The sequence below is a fragment of the Rhinopithecus bieti genome, unplaced genomic scaffold (assembly GCF_001698545.2).
Source record: "Rhinopithecus bieti isolate Rb0 unplaced genomic scaffold, ASM169854v2 scaffold_39385, whole genome shotgun sequence".
Taxonomy (NCBI): Eukaryota; Metazoa; Chordata; class Mammalia; order Primates; family Cercopithecidae; genus Rhinopithecus; species Rhinopithecus bieti.
In genome coordinates this window covers 16,963-32,903 of record NW_016816111.1, presented here as the reverse complement: position 1 = coordinate 32,903, position 15,941 = coordinate 16,963, and the positions used below count along the sequence as shown (strand labels likewise).

The window sequence follows — 15,941 nt, the reverse complement described above, 5'->3', positions numbered from 1 at the left end:
CTAAACTCCAAAGCTAAACTTTTTTTTTTTGAGACGAAGTTTCGTTCTTGTTGCCCAGGCTGGAGTGCAGTGGCGCAGAGCTCACCGCAACCTCCGCCTCCCAAATTCAGGCAATTTTCCTGCCTCAGCCTCCTGAGTAGCTGGAATTACAGACATGTGCCACCACACCTGGCTAATTTCTGTATTTTTAAATTTATTTATTTATTTATTTATTTATTTATTTATTTGAGATGGAGTCTCACTCTGTCGCCCAGGCTGGAGTGCAGTGGCGCAATCTTGGCTCGTTGCACCCTCCACCTCCCAGGTTCAAGCAATTCTCCTGAGTAGCATACACCACCATGCCCAGCTAATTTTGGTATTTTTTTAGTAGACACGGGTTTCACAATGTTGGTCAGCCTAGTCTCGAACTCCTGACCTCAGGTGATCCACCTGCCTTGGCCTCCCAAAGTGATAGGATTACAGGTATGAGCCACCACATCCGTTCCTTCTATTTTTTTTTAAATAGAGACAGGGTTTCGCCCATGTTGGCCAGGCTGGTCTTGAATACCTGAACTCAGATGATCTGTCCACCTTGGCCTCCCAAAGTGCTGGGATTACAGGATTGAGCCACCATGCCTTTTTTTTTTTTTTTTTTTTGTGACAGGGTCTTGTTCTGTCACCCAGACTAGAGTGCAGTGGCACAATCATGGTTCACTGCATCCTCAATCTCCTAGGCTCAAACAATCCTCCTACCTCAGCCTCCCAAGTAGCTGGGACTACATCACACTTGGCTATTTTTTCTAATTTTTTTGTAGAGACAGGGTCACATAATGTTGTCCAGGCTGGTCTCAAACTCCTGGAGTTGATCCCCCTGCCTCAGCCACCCACTCAAAGTGCTGAGATTACAGGGATGAGCCACCATGCCTAAAAGCAAGAATCTGTATAGGCTGAAGGGAGTGATTCCTCCTCCCTTCCAGCTCTGAGCCTGAGTCAATTAGAGCTTTCTCTCCCTGGTCAGTGACTGGTTCAGGAATGGGCACCTGACTCGTGGCAGACCAATGAATCTCAAGCCAAGCCCAGGACTTCTTTTTTTGTTTTTTTTTTTTGAGACGGAGTCTCGCTCTGTCACCCAGGCTGGAGTGCTGTGGCCAGATCTCAGCTCACTGCAAGCTCCGCCTCCCGGGTTCACGCCATTCTCCTGTCTCAGCCTCCCGGGTAGCTGGGACTACAGGCGCCACCACGTCGCCCGGCTAGTTTTTTGTGGTTTTTAGTAGAGACGGGGTTTCACCGTGATAGCCAGGATGGTCTCGATCTCCTGACCTCATGATCCGCCCGTCTCGGCCTCCCAAAGTGCTGGGATTACAGGCTTGAGCCACCGCGCCCGGCCACAAGCCCAGGACTTCTACAGAAACCATTGAAAAAAGAAGATTCTAGGGGCTGGGATGTGGTGGCTTATGTCTGTAATCCCAGCACTTTGGGAGGCTGAGGCAGGCGGATCACCTGAGGTCAGGAGTTTGAAACCAGCCTAGCCAATATGGTGAAACCCCATCTCGACTAAAGATACAAAATTAGCCGGGTGTGGTGGCATGCATCTATAATCCCAGCTACTTGGGAGGCTTATACAGGAGAATCACTTGAATCCTGGGAGGCAGAGGCTGCAGTGAGCTGAGATCATGCCACTGCACCCCAGCCTGGGGAATGAGAGCAAAACTTCGTCTCAAAAAAAAAAAAAAAAAAAAAAAATGCCGGGTGTGGTGGCTCACGCCTGTAATCCCAGCACTCTGGGAGGCCAAGGCAGGCGGATCAGGAGGTCAGGAGATCGAGACCATCCTCGCCAAAATGGTGAAACGCTATCTCTACTAAAAATACAAAAAATTAGCTGGCCATGTTGGCCATGTAATCCCAGCCACTCGGGATGCTGAGGCAGAAGAATTGCTTGAACCAGGGAGTCAGAGGTTGTAGTGAGCCCAGATTGCACCACTGCACTCCAACCTGGCAACAGAGTGAGACTCCTTCTCAAAAAAAAAAAAAAAAAAACCCAACCCAGGCCAGGTGAGGTGGCTCATACCTATAATCCTAGCACTTTTGGTGCTCCGCACAGGAGGATCACTTGAGCTCAGGAGTAGGAGGCCAGCCTGGGCAACATAGTGGGACCTCATCTCTACAAAAAAAAAAAATTTGTTTTAATTAGTTGGATGTGGTGGTGCTCACCTGTAGTCCCAGCTACTCAGGAGGCTGAGGCAGGAGGATCCCTTAAGCCTAGCAGGTTGAGGCTGCAATGAGCTGTGATTGTACCACTGTACTCCATCCAGCCTGCACAACAGAGCAAGACCCTGCCTCAAAAAAAAGAAAAAAAAAAAAAAAAAAAGAAAGAAAGAAAGAAAAGAAAACCCCACTCAGATTGGCTTAAATGATAATTGAAATCAATTGGCTCATTTAACCAAAATTTCCAGAGCTAGGGTTCAAGTGCAGTGCGATCAAGGCTCTAGCCCCATTCTTTGACGTATGCCTCTTGGACATGTGGCCATTTTCCTCAGCTGGTGTCTTGACTAGCTGCAAATTGGCTGTGGCACATCCATGCCTCAGATCTGTGGTCACGCGATGGAAAACAGCAGGCTGGGTGCAGTGGTTCACGCCCATAATCCCAGCACTTTGGGTGGCCAAGGCAGGCAGATCACGAGGTCAGGAGTTTGAGACCAGCCTGGCCAATATGGTGAAACCCCATCTCTACTAAAAATACAACAATCACCCAGGTGTGGTGGCGCGTGCCTATAGTGCCAGCTGCTCGGGAGACTGAGGCAGGAGAATCGCTTGAACCCGGGAGGTGGAGGTTGCAGTGAGCCGAGATCGCAGCATTGCACTATAGCCTGGGTGACAGAGCGAGACTCCATCTCAGAAAAGAAAAGAAAGAAAGAAGGAAAGGAAGGAAGGAAGGGAGGAAGGGAGGAAGGGAGGAAGGGAGGAAGGGAGGAAAAACAACAACAACAACAACAACAGCATAAAAACAGAGAGCATCTCTTTCTCCTAGCTCAGCAAACTAGCTCTGAATGGAAGAACTTGGATCATGGGAGGGTAATGTGGGGAATTAAGGGTAATTGGCTTAGTCAAATCAGGGCTCACTCCTGGAGTTGGGAAAAGAACAAATGCTGGCAGGTGACCAGGAGTACCTACCACACTAATGAATTCCCTTTTCTCCTTCACCCAGTCCACCTGCATTTTCATTAGTCAGTATCCAGATTCCTGATAGTAACACCATTTTCTGGGGTTTTTTTGTGGGGTTTTTTGGTTTGTTTTGTTTTGTTTTTTGAGACCAAGTTTCAAAAGAGACTCCAGCCCAGGCTGGAGTGCAGTGGCTCAGTCTTGGCTCACTGCAACCTCCGCCTCCCGAGTTCAAGCGATTCTCCTGCCTCAGCCTCCTAAGTAGCTGAGATTACAGGCATGCGCCACCACACCAAGCTAATTTTGTATTTTTAGTGGAGATAGGGTTTCATTCACCATGTTGGTCAGGCTGGTCTCGAACTCCTGACCTCAGGTTATTCTCCTGCCTCAGCCTCCCAGAGTGCTAAGATTAACCCCATTTTCAAATGGTTTCCATTTAGCTTTTTTGATAGTTCCAAACTTTCATACTTTCAGTCTTCATTAAATCAATTAATAAACTGATCATTCTGCTTCAATGACCCTCATCATTTTTTCTCCCTAGAGCATAATGTGTAACTATAAAAATACCATCCACTCAATATCTAGTCTCTGATCTTATGGCACATTTCTGTTCCATTAATTTTTAGGTTTTTTCCCAAAGTGGTGAAGATTCCAAACAAGATGGGCCATTTAAAAAATGTTTTCGGGCCGGTCGCGGTGGCTTACGCCTGTAATCCCAGCACTTTGAGAGGCCGAGGTGGCTGGATCACAAGGTCAGGAGTTCGAGACCAGCCTGGCCAACATTGTGAAAACCCGTCTCTACTAAAGATATAAAAAATCACCTGGGCGTGGTGGCACACACCTGTAATCCCAGCTACTCGGGAGGCTGAGGCAGGAGAATCGCTTGAACCCAGGAGGCAGAGGTTGCAGTGAGCCAAGATCACACCATTGCACTCCAGCCTGGGGGACAGGGTGAGACTCCTTCTCAAAAGAAAAAAAAAATGCTTTTGACTGGACACAGTGACTCACACCTGTAATCCCAATCTCAGTACTTTGGGAGGCTGACCAAGGTGGAGGGATCACTTGAGGTCAGGAGTTTGAGACCAGCCTGGCCAATGTGGCGAAACCCGATCTCTACTAAAAATACAAAAATTAGCCAGGCATGGTGGTGCACGCCTATAATCCCAGCTACTCGGGAAGCTGAGGCAGAAGAATCCCATGAACCCAGGAGGTGGAAGTTGGAGTGAGCCAAGATCATGCCACTGCACTCCAGCCTGGGCAACAGAGCAAGACTCCGTCCCAAAAAAAAGAAAAAAAAAAAGTTTTCTTCAACTTGTCAAATTCTGACTTGAAATAGTTATCATAGGCTGAGCCTGGTGGTTCACACCTGTAATCCCAGCACTTTGGGAGACAGGTGGGAGAATCACTTGGGTCCAGTAGTGAGACCTTGTCTCAGAAACAAACCAGCCGGTCACGGTGGCTCGCGCTTGTAATCCCAGCACTCTTTTGGGAGGCTAGGTGGGTGGATCACGAGGTCAGGAGATCGAGACCATCCTGGCCAACATGGCGAAAGCCCGTCTCTACTAAAAATAGAAAAATTAGCTGGGTGTAGTGGTGGGCACATGTAATCTCAGCTACTCAGGAGGCTGAGGCAGGAGAATGGCTTGAACCCGGGAGGCACCAGGTTACCAGTAGCCAAGATCACGCACTGACTCCCAGCCTCGGTGACAGAGGAAGACTCTGTCTCAAAAAAAAAAAAAAAAAAAAAAAAAAAAGACTGGGCGCGGGCTGGTCATGCTGTTAACCGCAGGGAGGCTGGAGGCGGGAGAACGGCAGGAGTTTCCCGGGGACAGCTGACCAACACAATGGAAACCCATCTACAAAAAAAAATAGAAAAAATTTAGCAAGGGCGTGGGGTGTGGGCGAATCCAGCTACTGGCAGGTGAAGGCGGAGAACCGCGTGAACCCGGAGGGGGCTACAGATAGGCCAGATTCCACCTGACCGTGGCCGATGAGAAGCCGACCAAAAAGAAACCCAAACAAAAACGAATCAAACAACAAAAACCAAACACAGGCCCGCAAAAGAAAGAAATTAGTTAAAATATGGTTAACATTTAATGCATGTTTAGTAACAGAACCGGCTTATGCTTGAGACGAGGTTGCCTCTGTTCGCAGGCTGGAGTGCGGTGGCGGATTCTCAGCTTCAGCAGTCCGTCCCGGGTTTACGCCATCCTGCTCGCTCCCCAAGTAGCTGGGATACCAGGAGCGCCTCGTCGCCGGCTAGTTTTTTGTTTCTTTTTTTTTTTTTCTTTTTTTTTTTGAGAGGAGTCTCACTCTGCCGCCCCAGGGCTGTGCGAGTGCAAGGTGCCGGATCTCAGGCTCACTGCAAGCTCCGCCTCCCGAGGTTTAGCCATTCTCTGCCTCAGCCTCCCGAAGTAAGCTGGGGGACTACAGGCGCCCGCAGGTCGCCCCGGCTAGTTTTTTGTATGTATTCTTTAGTAGAGACGGGGTTTCACCGTATTAGCCAGAGTGGTCTCGATCTCCTGACCTTGTGATCCACCCGTCTCGGCCTCCCAAAGTGCTGGGATTACAGACTTGAGCCACCGCGCCCGGCCGGCTTCATGTCTTTTTTGTTTTCTGTCATCCAGGCTGGAGTGCGGTGGTGAGATCTCGGCTCACTGCAACCTCCACCTCCCAGGTTCAAGTGATTCTCCTGCCTCAGCCTCCGTAGTACCTGAAATTACAGGTGCAGGCCACCATGCCCAGCTAATTTTTGTATTTTTAGTAGACATGGTTTTACCATGTTGGCCAGGCTGGTCTTGAATTCCTGACCTCAAGTGATCCGCCTGCTTCGGCCTCCCAAAGTGCTAAAATTACAGGTGTGAGCCACGGCACCTGGTCTTGGCTCGTTTCTTGACAGATCCTTGCAACAGGGTAGGACAGGCACACTTATCACTGTTTAACAGATAAGCAAAGTAAACTAAGGTGCAGAGAGGGGCAATAGCTGGTGGCCCACCTGATAGGCTGAGATTTTCACATGTCAGTCAGAGCCAGGGACCAGCATCTATCCACTATTCTCTGCTGTCTTCTCAGAGCGCCCCTTCTTTGGAAATGTTCACAGCACTTTTCTACAAGAGACTCTTGGTGTGGTCTGAGAAAGCTGTAGCCCCTCTCCTGCCTCAGAAGGGCATTGTGCTTGCTTCTTAAGAAAATTTACAGACAAGTTTCACACACTTAAAACTTTCAGCTTGGTTTGAGAGTTAAAACATAACCACTTCAGGCCGGGCGCGGTGGCTCAAGCCTGTAATCCCAGCACTTTAGGAGGCCGAGACGGGCAGATCACTAGGTCAGGCGATCGAGACCATCCTGGCTAACACAGTGAAACCCCGTCTCTACTAAAAAAATACAAAAAACTAGCCAGGCGAGGTGGCGGGCGCCTGTAGTCCCAGCTACTCGGGAGGCTGAGGCAGGAGAATGGCGTAAACCCGGGAGGTGGAGCTTGCAGTGAGCTGAGATCCGGCCACGGCACTCCAGCCTGGGCGACAGAGCGAGACTCCGTCTCAAAAAAAAAAGAAAGAAAAAAAAAGTAGCATTTAACCAGCCTGGGCAACATAGGGAAACCCCATCTCTACAAAAAAATACAAAAATTAGCCAGACACGGTGGCACATGCCTGTAATCTCAGCTATTCAGGAGGCTGAGGCAGGAGAATGGCTTGAACCCGGGAGGCGGAGGTTGCAGTGAGCTGACAACGCATCACTGCACTCCAGCCTGGGTGACAGAGCAATACTCCATCTCAAGGAAAAAGAAAAAAAACACGCACAGAAAAAAAGTTCAATCAGTGCATAAGGACATATGGTTAAAAACAAGTCTCTCCTGCTGTTTCCCCTGATTTGCAGGCCCCCTCCCTAAAGGCAATCACTGTTACAGTGTAACAGAGATTTTGACACAATCTTATTGTATGTATCTCCTTCACCCCCACACATGCAAACAGTAACTCCCTCCACACACAGCCTCCTGCTTTTATCATTGACAGTGTAACGCTTGGAGATTGCTGCACATCCATCAAAAGAGAACTGCCTTATTCTGTTTGTTTGTTTGCTTGTTTGTTTGTTTTGAGATGGAGTCTCACTCTGTTGCCCAGACTGGAGTGCAGTGGCATGATGTCAGCTCACTGCAACTTACCCCTCCTGGGTTCAAGCAATTCTCCTGTCTCAGGCTCCCCAGTAGCTGGGATTACAGGCATGTACCACCATGCCCAGCTAATTTTTTTGTATTTTTAGTAGAGACTGGGTTTCACCATATTGGCCAGGCTGGTCTTGAACTCCTAATCTCAGGTGATCCACCCGCCTTAGCCTCCCAAAGTGCTGGGATTACAGGTATGAGCCACCTGTAATCCGGCCTTTTTTTTTTTTTTTTTTTTTGAGTTGGAGAATCTTGCTGTGTCGCCCAGGCTGGAGTGCAGTGGCACAATCTCAGCTCACTGCAACCTCCGCGTCCTGGGTTCAAGTGATTGTCCTGCCTCAGCCTCCCGAGTAGCTGGGACTACAGACATGTACCTCCACGCCCAGCTAATTTTTGTATTTTTAGGAGAGACAGGGTTTCATTATGTTGACCAGTCGGGTCTTGAACTCCTGACCTCCGGTGATCCACTACAGCCGGCCCAAATTCTTTTGTTGTTGTTTCTGAGACAGAGTCTCGCTCTGTTGCCCAGGCTGGAGTGCGGTGGCGCAATCTCAGCTCACTGCAAGCTCCGCCTCCTGGGTTCACGCCATTCTCCTGCCTCAGCCTCCCACGTAGCTGGGACTACAGGTGCCCGCCACATCGCCCGGCTAGTTTTTTGTATTTTTTAGTAGAGACGGGGTTTCACCGTGTTAGCCAGGATGGACTCGATCTCCTGACCTCGTGATCCGCCCGTCTCGGCCTCCCAAAAAGTAACAAGACTCTTACAGCTGTGGAGATCTGTACCTATTCTGAGTGCTTCTCCACTACTTCCTGATACTGATTTAGCTCTTTGTATATATTTGTTGAAATAATACTTAAATCTTAGTTGTATTCATCCAGTGCCCTCCCAATCATGTTTTGTGTGGAATAGCATGCTTGTATTCTAAAAATGTTGCAGAAAGAAGACTTGCCACCATGCTGGGGACTGTCCCTGCCCCCTGACCACTTCTGGCCTGCATTACACTCGATCATTTTGGGCAAAAGGTACAAATCAAGACTGAGATATCAGGCCAGGTGCAGTGGCTCATGCCTGTAATCCCAACACTTTGGGAGTCGGTGGATCACTCAAGCCTGGGAGTTCAAGACCAGCCAGAGTAATATAGCGAAAAAAACCTGTCTTTACAAAAAGTAAAATGATTAGTGAGGGGTGATGGCATGGTGCACACCTATAGTCTCAGCTACTAGGGATAGTCACAGTTACTCAGGAGGCTGAGGTGGGAGGATCCCCTGAGGTCAGGGAGACAGGGACATCAAGGCTGCAGTGAGCTGTGATCACACCACTGCACTCCAGCCTGAGTAACAGAGTAAGACCCTGTTTCAATATAATCCAGGACTTTCTTTGAAGGGAGAGGGAAACAGGACTGACATGTGGGAAGATTGTTTGAATTCTCCAGCCTTCCCATTTGGATGTTTTTCTCTTTGTGTGAACATAGCCATAAGCTGGCTCCTTATAGAGGCATAGGCAGTGGTTGAAAATACAGGTCCTAGAGACAAGGAAGTCTGGGTTTGAATCTAGACTCAGCCACTTTCCAGCTGTGTTACCTGGGACAAGTCCCTGTTCCTCTCTGATCCTGGAGCCACCTGCTTCACTACCCTGAACGGATGAATGGAAAGCACTTGGTACAAAACCCAGCACAGACTTGGCACACATAACTCATAGCTCAGTGTCATTAGAAGAATGCCAGGAGGGCTGGCCTCCATGCTGGAAGGGGCTCTAGACAAAGCTGACCCATGTGAGGCATCAGGATCCACTGGCTGGTCTAGAGATCTCGGAACACCTCTCCAGGCTGGTTCTCCCCGCCACTTCTGCCTCCCACACACTTCTGCTCTTTCATGCAACTGTAGCTTTCTTAGCCCCTACAACTGGGGTGGGGCTGCCGCAGGGGCCATCAGGCTGTGAGGGAGGCTGACGCAGACACAGTAGGTAAGAGGCCAAGATGTACAGTCCTGAAAGAGGGCAGGAGGCTGGTAACTCAGTGGGTGAGAAAATGCAAAGGCTGGGGCTATCTTAGCCCAGAAAAGGACAATTTTTCCCCCGAATTATTTTCCTTCATTTGTTTCTTTCTCCCCTCCCTCTCTCCCTCTCTCGCTCCTTCCTGCTGTTCTTCCTTTCCCTCCATTACTTTCTTTACTCCAAAGGAAATTTAAGTGGAGGATGTAAAAGCATATGCTGTTATTAATTTTTGCAAATGTGCTTAACTGAGAGGCACTGAACAGAAAGAAGAACACAATTGTATCTCCATTATGTTCATCTGGGCCACTAGATACCAGTCACCCACTCACTCAGACAATGGCAGAAAGGACAAGCCAGCCCCCAGGGACCTGGCCCTGACAGTTTACCTGTCGGCACACCTCCCCTGAGCACTGCAGCCTCACCAACTGCCTAGGGTCCCTGAGACTGCCTGCTCACACTCACCTCTGAGCCTTCCAGTCTGCTGTTCCCTCTGCCTGGAACATCCTCTCCACTCCCCTGTAGACACCCTCTAGCAGCTCTCCTGGCTGACTGCTAATTGGCTTTAGGATTCAGGGAGGCATCCTGCCTTGGGTGCCTTCTCTGATGGCCACAGATCAAGTTAGGGGTCTTCTCTGGCTGCTTATCCTCATAGCACCTGCTCCTGGATGTGACAGACAGCTTGTTTTGCCACCCTGTGGTCCAGCAGCTTTCTGAGGGAGGGCTGGGACCAGCTCTCATTTACCTGTGTCTCTCACCCCTGCAAGGTTCTGGCCACAGAGAGCAAAGCCTAAGCACATTATTTGTAGAGTAAAGGGATAAAAGATGAGGCATCCCAAATGGGAGTAGTGGGTCAATCTTAGCACTTGGGGAGTCTGAGATGGGGGGATCACTTGAGGACAGGAGTTTCAGACCAGCCTGGGCAACCCAATGAGATCCCATCTCTACAAAAAAAGGAAAAAATTGTTCTTTAATTAGCCAGACGTGTTCGTGTGCACCTGTAACCTCAGCTACTTGAGAGGCTGAGGTGGGAGGATCAGTTAAGCCCAGGAGGTTGAGGCTGCAGTGAGTTATCATGGCACCACTGCACTTCAGCCTGGGCAATGGAACAACACCCTGTCTCAAAAAAAAAAAAAAAGAAGGCAAGGCATCCCTGCTGGAAGTCACTCTGTAGACCACAGGCTGACAGAGCGTGGTGGTTGGGCGGGGAGGAGTTGGGAGCTGCACCCGGCACCTCACACAATGTTATCACGGAGCTGAAGACAAAAGTTTTCAGAGTTGGGTTTGAGTCCCAGCTCCTCCAATGATGATATGACAACCCAGACATGTGCTGGGATGTCCTCTGAGCCTCAGCTTCCTCACTGCAATTTGGAGCTCTGTCTCTTTCTGGCAGGGGGTTATTGGGAAGACCAAATGAGATCATGTCCCCCTCCCAAACCCTGCAAGTCCTTTGTGTCGCAGTTAGAATGAAGTCTATAGCCCTGTCCACTCACAGCCTGCCCCCCTTCCCCACTGGCACCCTTGCACATGGAGCCCCCTACACCCTCGCCCCCCCACACACACACTGAGCCCTGTGCTGTTCTCTCTGCCCAAATGGTCCTTCCCTCAGACATCTAGATGTCCCTCGTCCTTCCCTCAGTCTGCCTCTCGGAGCAGTCTTCCTGACTACTACAACGGTGCCTCCCCAACACCAGCCAGCGTCACTCCCCCCCCCGCCCTGCTTAGCAGCATCGCTCCCTGGCTGACATTACATCATGAATTTATTTATTTACTTATTGTCTCCCTCCCCTCCATGAGGGCAGGAACCTTCATCTGTCTTGTTGACAGTAGCATCCCTAGAACCTAGCTCAGGCCTGACTCACAGTGTGTGCTCAGTCCACATTTGGGAAACCAATGGAGAGAAGAATGGCTCAGAGATGTGCTCAGGAACCCAGTTCCCTGACCTCCCATCCAGGCTGCACCCCTCAGGAGTCTAGGTTCCTGCTGATTGGTGGAGTCCAGGACTCAGGGCTGGAAAGTGTCCACCCACAGGGCAGATGGGCCAAGGCCATGTGCTCGAGGTGTGCAGGGCTGGGAGAGGGGGTCAGTCCCAGCTCCCATATGAGGGGCATGTACCTTGCCTTGCCCCTGCTTTGGCTAGAGGGTACCCTGTTCACCAGACATGAGCCCAGGTGGCCTAGGCTCTCCCCTGGCTTGGCTCTGGCTTTACCCCAGAGCCCTCCAACTCGCAGACCTCCAGGCAAAGAGGGCTGGGGACCCATCTGTCCCAGCCACTTGTCTTTTCTCCAGTAACAGAGCCCAGAGGGGTCCCTGCCTGGGCTCAAAATCACACAGCAGATTGGGGTAGAGTCAGAGAGGACCCGAGACTCCTGTGCCAGCCTGGGCATCCCCTCCACTGCCAGGAAAGGACTGTACCCAAGTCACATCTGTACCCAGGCTGAGGTGTCCGAAGCCCAGGCTGAAATCCGGTTGCTGCTGCAGAGACTAAAAGTTTCCAAGGCCTTGTCAAGTGGGCTGTGTCAGATGATCCCCAGGCCTGTCACTGGCTGCTCTTCGGCTCAGACACCTCAAACCTCACCAAGCACTTCCATTTCTGAGGGAATAGAGGTCGTGGCTTCCCTCAAGCACCCATTTACCCCACCCTCCTCCTCCTCTTCCTGCAAACTTGAGTCACAGTTGCCCTGCTAGGCGCAGGCCCCAGGGATGTCTGAGTCAGCCTGGCTGGGGTTCCAGTCCTGACATCGCCCTTACTAGCTGGGAGACTCCGGTAACCTCCAACCCTGCCGAGCCTCCCCTTCGACATCTGTGAAACAGCCATGAACAATCAGGTCTCAAAGGTCAACTCCTCTATGCAGGCACATAGCATGCATTAGGTATCCAATCATAATAGCAGCACCCACATGGAGCCCCTTATGGTAGCCCTTCTCCTCTGCACTTCCACGTAGCATCTCATTTACCCTTCACAACCACCCAACTAGGAAGGCACCATTATTATCCCATTTTACTGATGAAGAAATTGAGGCACAGGGAGGTGAATTTACCAGCCAGCTCACAAACGGACTAGTAGATGGCAGTTTGGGGATTGGAGCCCAGAGTCTGTGCTCCTGCCCACCCACTCCGAAATGGGGGCTATAAAACAATATTCTAAGAGTTCTTCCTACGTGCCTTGCAGTGGACTGAGAATTTGAGTCTTCAGTACGTGCAATCTTCACAACAGCCCTATGAGGTGGGGGTTATGAGGAGCCACCATTTTACAGATTGGTAAGTCAAGACACAGAGAGAGGATGTGGCTTGCCACAGACCACATGGCTAGTGAGCATAGGAGCCAAGATTCCAACCCGTTTCCCATCCTGGCCAAGAATAACACTCCTGCTTCTTCATTTCTCCTAAAGAAGCCATGCTGTCTCTGTCCCTGGCTGTGACTTGGGCTGCTTGTCCCTTCTCTGCCCACCTACCCACCCCCAGGGCTGTGCTGGGGAGAGAAGGTGGTTCCTGGAGCCCTCCAGCCTCTGAAAACCATGGCAGTGGGGCAACGTAGAGGATGGGCTTAAAGCCAAAGAAACACAGCTTCTTCTTCTTGTTGTTTTTTTGTTTGTTTGTTTTAGATGGAGTCTCGCTCTGTCCCCGGAGAGTGCAGTGGCATGATCTCAGCTCACAGAAAGCTCCACCTCCTGGGTTCATACCATTCTCCTGCCTCAGCCTCCCGAGTAGCTGGGACTACAGGCGCCCGCCACCACGCCCAGCTAATTTTTTGTATTTTAGTAGAGACGGGGTTTCACCGTGTTAGCCAGGATGGTCTCAATCTCCTGACCTCGTGATCCGCCCGCCTCGGCCTCCCAAAGTGCTGGGATTACAGGCGTGAGCCACTGCACCCAGCCTTTTTTTTTTTTTTTTTTTTTTTTAAGACTGAATCTTGCTCTGTTGCCCAGGCTAGATGCAGTGGCACGATCTCGGCTCACTGCAACCTCTGCCTCCCGGGTTCAAGCAATTCTCCTGCCTCAGCCTCCCGAGTAGCTTGGATTACAGCCATGTGCCACCAGGCCTGGCTAATTTTCGTATGTTTAGTAGAGATAGGGTTTGCCATCTTAGTCAGGCCAGTCTCGAACTCCTGACTTCAGGTGATCCGCTCACCTCGGCCTCCCAAAGTGCTGAGATTTACAGGCGTGAGCCAACGTGCCTGTCCAAGAAACATGGATTCTAATCCCAATGCCCCTGCTTCCTAGCTATGGGACCTTGATTGAGTTCCTGCATCAGTTTCCCCACTTACAAAAAGAAGTTACTAAAAAGGATACCTCACTCAAGGGTGTGAAGACCCAGTGAATGAAGTGTTAATAAGAGCTCCACATACAGCGATGCTGCAGTTCAGCTGCACCAGGGTGGCCTCCCTTGACTTGCTGGGAGTTACAATAAAGAAGGAAGGTCTTAAACCTGTAGATCTTTCCAGAGAAAGTGCGTTTCCTAAAATCAAATCCTGCCCTTGCTCCAAAACTTTCAGTGATTTCCCATGACCATGCCACAGTCCCAGGGTCTCCCCTGGCCTTCAAGTCTGGCACGGTCTGACTCTGCCAACATCCCTAGTGCCACCATCTGTCAGCCCCTCCTTGCTCCTGCTCCTGGTCTGCACGTGCTGTTCTCTTTGCCAATAATGCCATTTCCTTAGCCCCCTGGTCCCGCTGGGGAACGCCTCCTCATCCTTCAAAGCCAAGCTGGAGGGGAACATCTTTGGAGAAGCCGCTTGACCTCCCAGGCAGAAGGGGTCACTCTCCCTGGAGATGATGTGATAATGTCATTAACCACACTGGGTTAGAATCATCAGAAGCTGTTCCTGCCTCTCCCACCAAGCAAAGGGCTCTGGAGGCCAGGAAAACGCCTATGAATCTTGCCCGCATCCCCAGAGCCCAGCATGGGGCGGGCTCAGATTACGTCAATCGTGTTTGAAGACTGAATAAATGAATGTCTTCGTTTGCTACCCTCAGAAGCCCAGTCTGGAACAAAAATTCCAGTGCAAGGGTTTTGGTTTGAATGCGATCCCAAGAATTACGTGTAGGTTGTCAGGGAAATGACACAGGAAAGGGAAGAAGCCAATAAAGGGTATGGGAATTAGCACATAACACTATGGACAGCTGGAGAACCTTAGGTGATGATGCGGAACTGTTTATCACTAACTCTCACCAGGTCAGTCGTACATCAAGGCTACTGGTGGGATAGCACTTTACAGCCTACTCTAGCACTACGGCGGCCTTCTGGGGCAGGTGCCAGCAGGCTGCAGCTGCTGGATGAAGCCCCCAGGCAGAGTCACTGGTCCTCAGGTGCTCAAGCTTAGCTGGAAGGCTTCAGGTTGCTGTGCAAGGGAATAGTCAGTACCCAGAGGATATGTGCACGTGTTACAGTGAATGAATGAATGGATGGAGTATCAAGAAAAGAGCCGCATATCTTCAGTCATTGAGCAGACACAGCCCTTCTGCTGTGTGGCCCTGGACCAGCCATCATGCCTTTCTGACCCTGGTTTCCTCTTCTATAAGGCACAAATGCTAGCCCAGCCTCCCAGGAGATAAAGAGTGGGGGTTCCCCAGAGAGTGAGAAGGGTTCCACCTGGGCTCCCAGACTCAATCTCAGCTCCAGGAAGCAGGACATGGCCCCAGTGAGGGTTCTCTGTGGGTAAAGAAGCCACAGGAGGCAGGCACAGTGCCCTGGTTGGAACCACAGGGCCCCTGAAGCAACCACATCATGGCCACCACAGCCTCCACCATCCCACAGCAATTTCCGCTGCTGCCTCTCCCCAGGGCAAGGTCTCCCACCAATGACTGGCTGTCCCCTCTGCCAGCACCTGCCCCCGGTGGGGCCTGCAGCATGGCTTTGGCTGCTGCAGGGCAGGCTGGCAGCTGCTCCTGTGTGCAGCAGCGTGTTTGCTTTGAAAAGCCAGAGACTCCTGTGGTTAGGGGCTCATGTTCCATGTAGCACAGGTTAGAATCCCAGTTCTACCACTTGTGACTGTGGGCAAGTCATTTCATCCCAGTCCTCTCTGGTCTCATTGATAAGATGGAACTAACATTCTATTGTCCCCTCTGGTGGTCTCAGCTCCAGGAGTTTGTGAGATAGTTGCCTCCACTGTTTTCTCTACTGCAAAACCCATGAGGACACAGTTATCTTGCCTCCTGCCCCAACCCCAGGGTCTTGAACACAGTAAGTGCTCAATAAATGCTTGGTAAATACATGAACTATTGTCTGACCCGCCTTGCTCTTCTAGTCCAAACTTAAATGTCGCCTCCTCCAGGCAGCCTTCCCTGATTCCTTTTCTGGGTTCCCAGAAGCTCTTCCAACTCCTTTAGCCTCTTTCCTGCAGCTGCCTGGCCTACTGGGTGTGGCTGCCCATTATCGGACACAGCCCCCTCAACCTACCTTTCCCCACGTTTGCGCGGGGCCTGCGGGCCTGCCCGCAGTGAGGGAATGAAGGGCTGGAAGGAAGGGGAGGGAGAGGGAGAGAAGGAGAGACGTATCTGACCCAGATACATCTAGAAGGCTCGGGAAGGCGCCGGGGGATTCTCGAAGGCCGGGCCGAGCTCCGCAGCCTCAGCAGGCCAGGATGCGAGCAGGGGCCCGGCCGGAAGGAGGCGGGGAAGGGGCGGCCAGGGAGCTGGACGCTAGCGGACG

General features: G+C 51.0%; 1 long non-coding RNA gene across 1 annotated transcript; it reads right to left on the bottom strand.

Annotated features, from left to right (window-relative positions):
• Positions 1–9,170: 9,170 nt before the first annotated feature.
• LOC108516763 (uncharacterized protein ENSP00000382033) lies at positions 9,171–12,108 on the bottom strand. The gene is made up of 3 exons (XR_014485055.1): positions 12,042–12,108; positions 11,723–11,883; positions 9,171–9,286 (listed from the first exon to the last, which is right to left on the bottom strand). It is a non-coding gene; the product is annotated as an uncharacterized protein ENSP00000382033 (long non-coding RNA).
• Between the last annotated feature and the right edge of the window lie 3,833 nt (positions 12,109–15,941).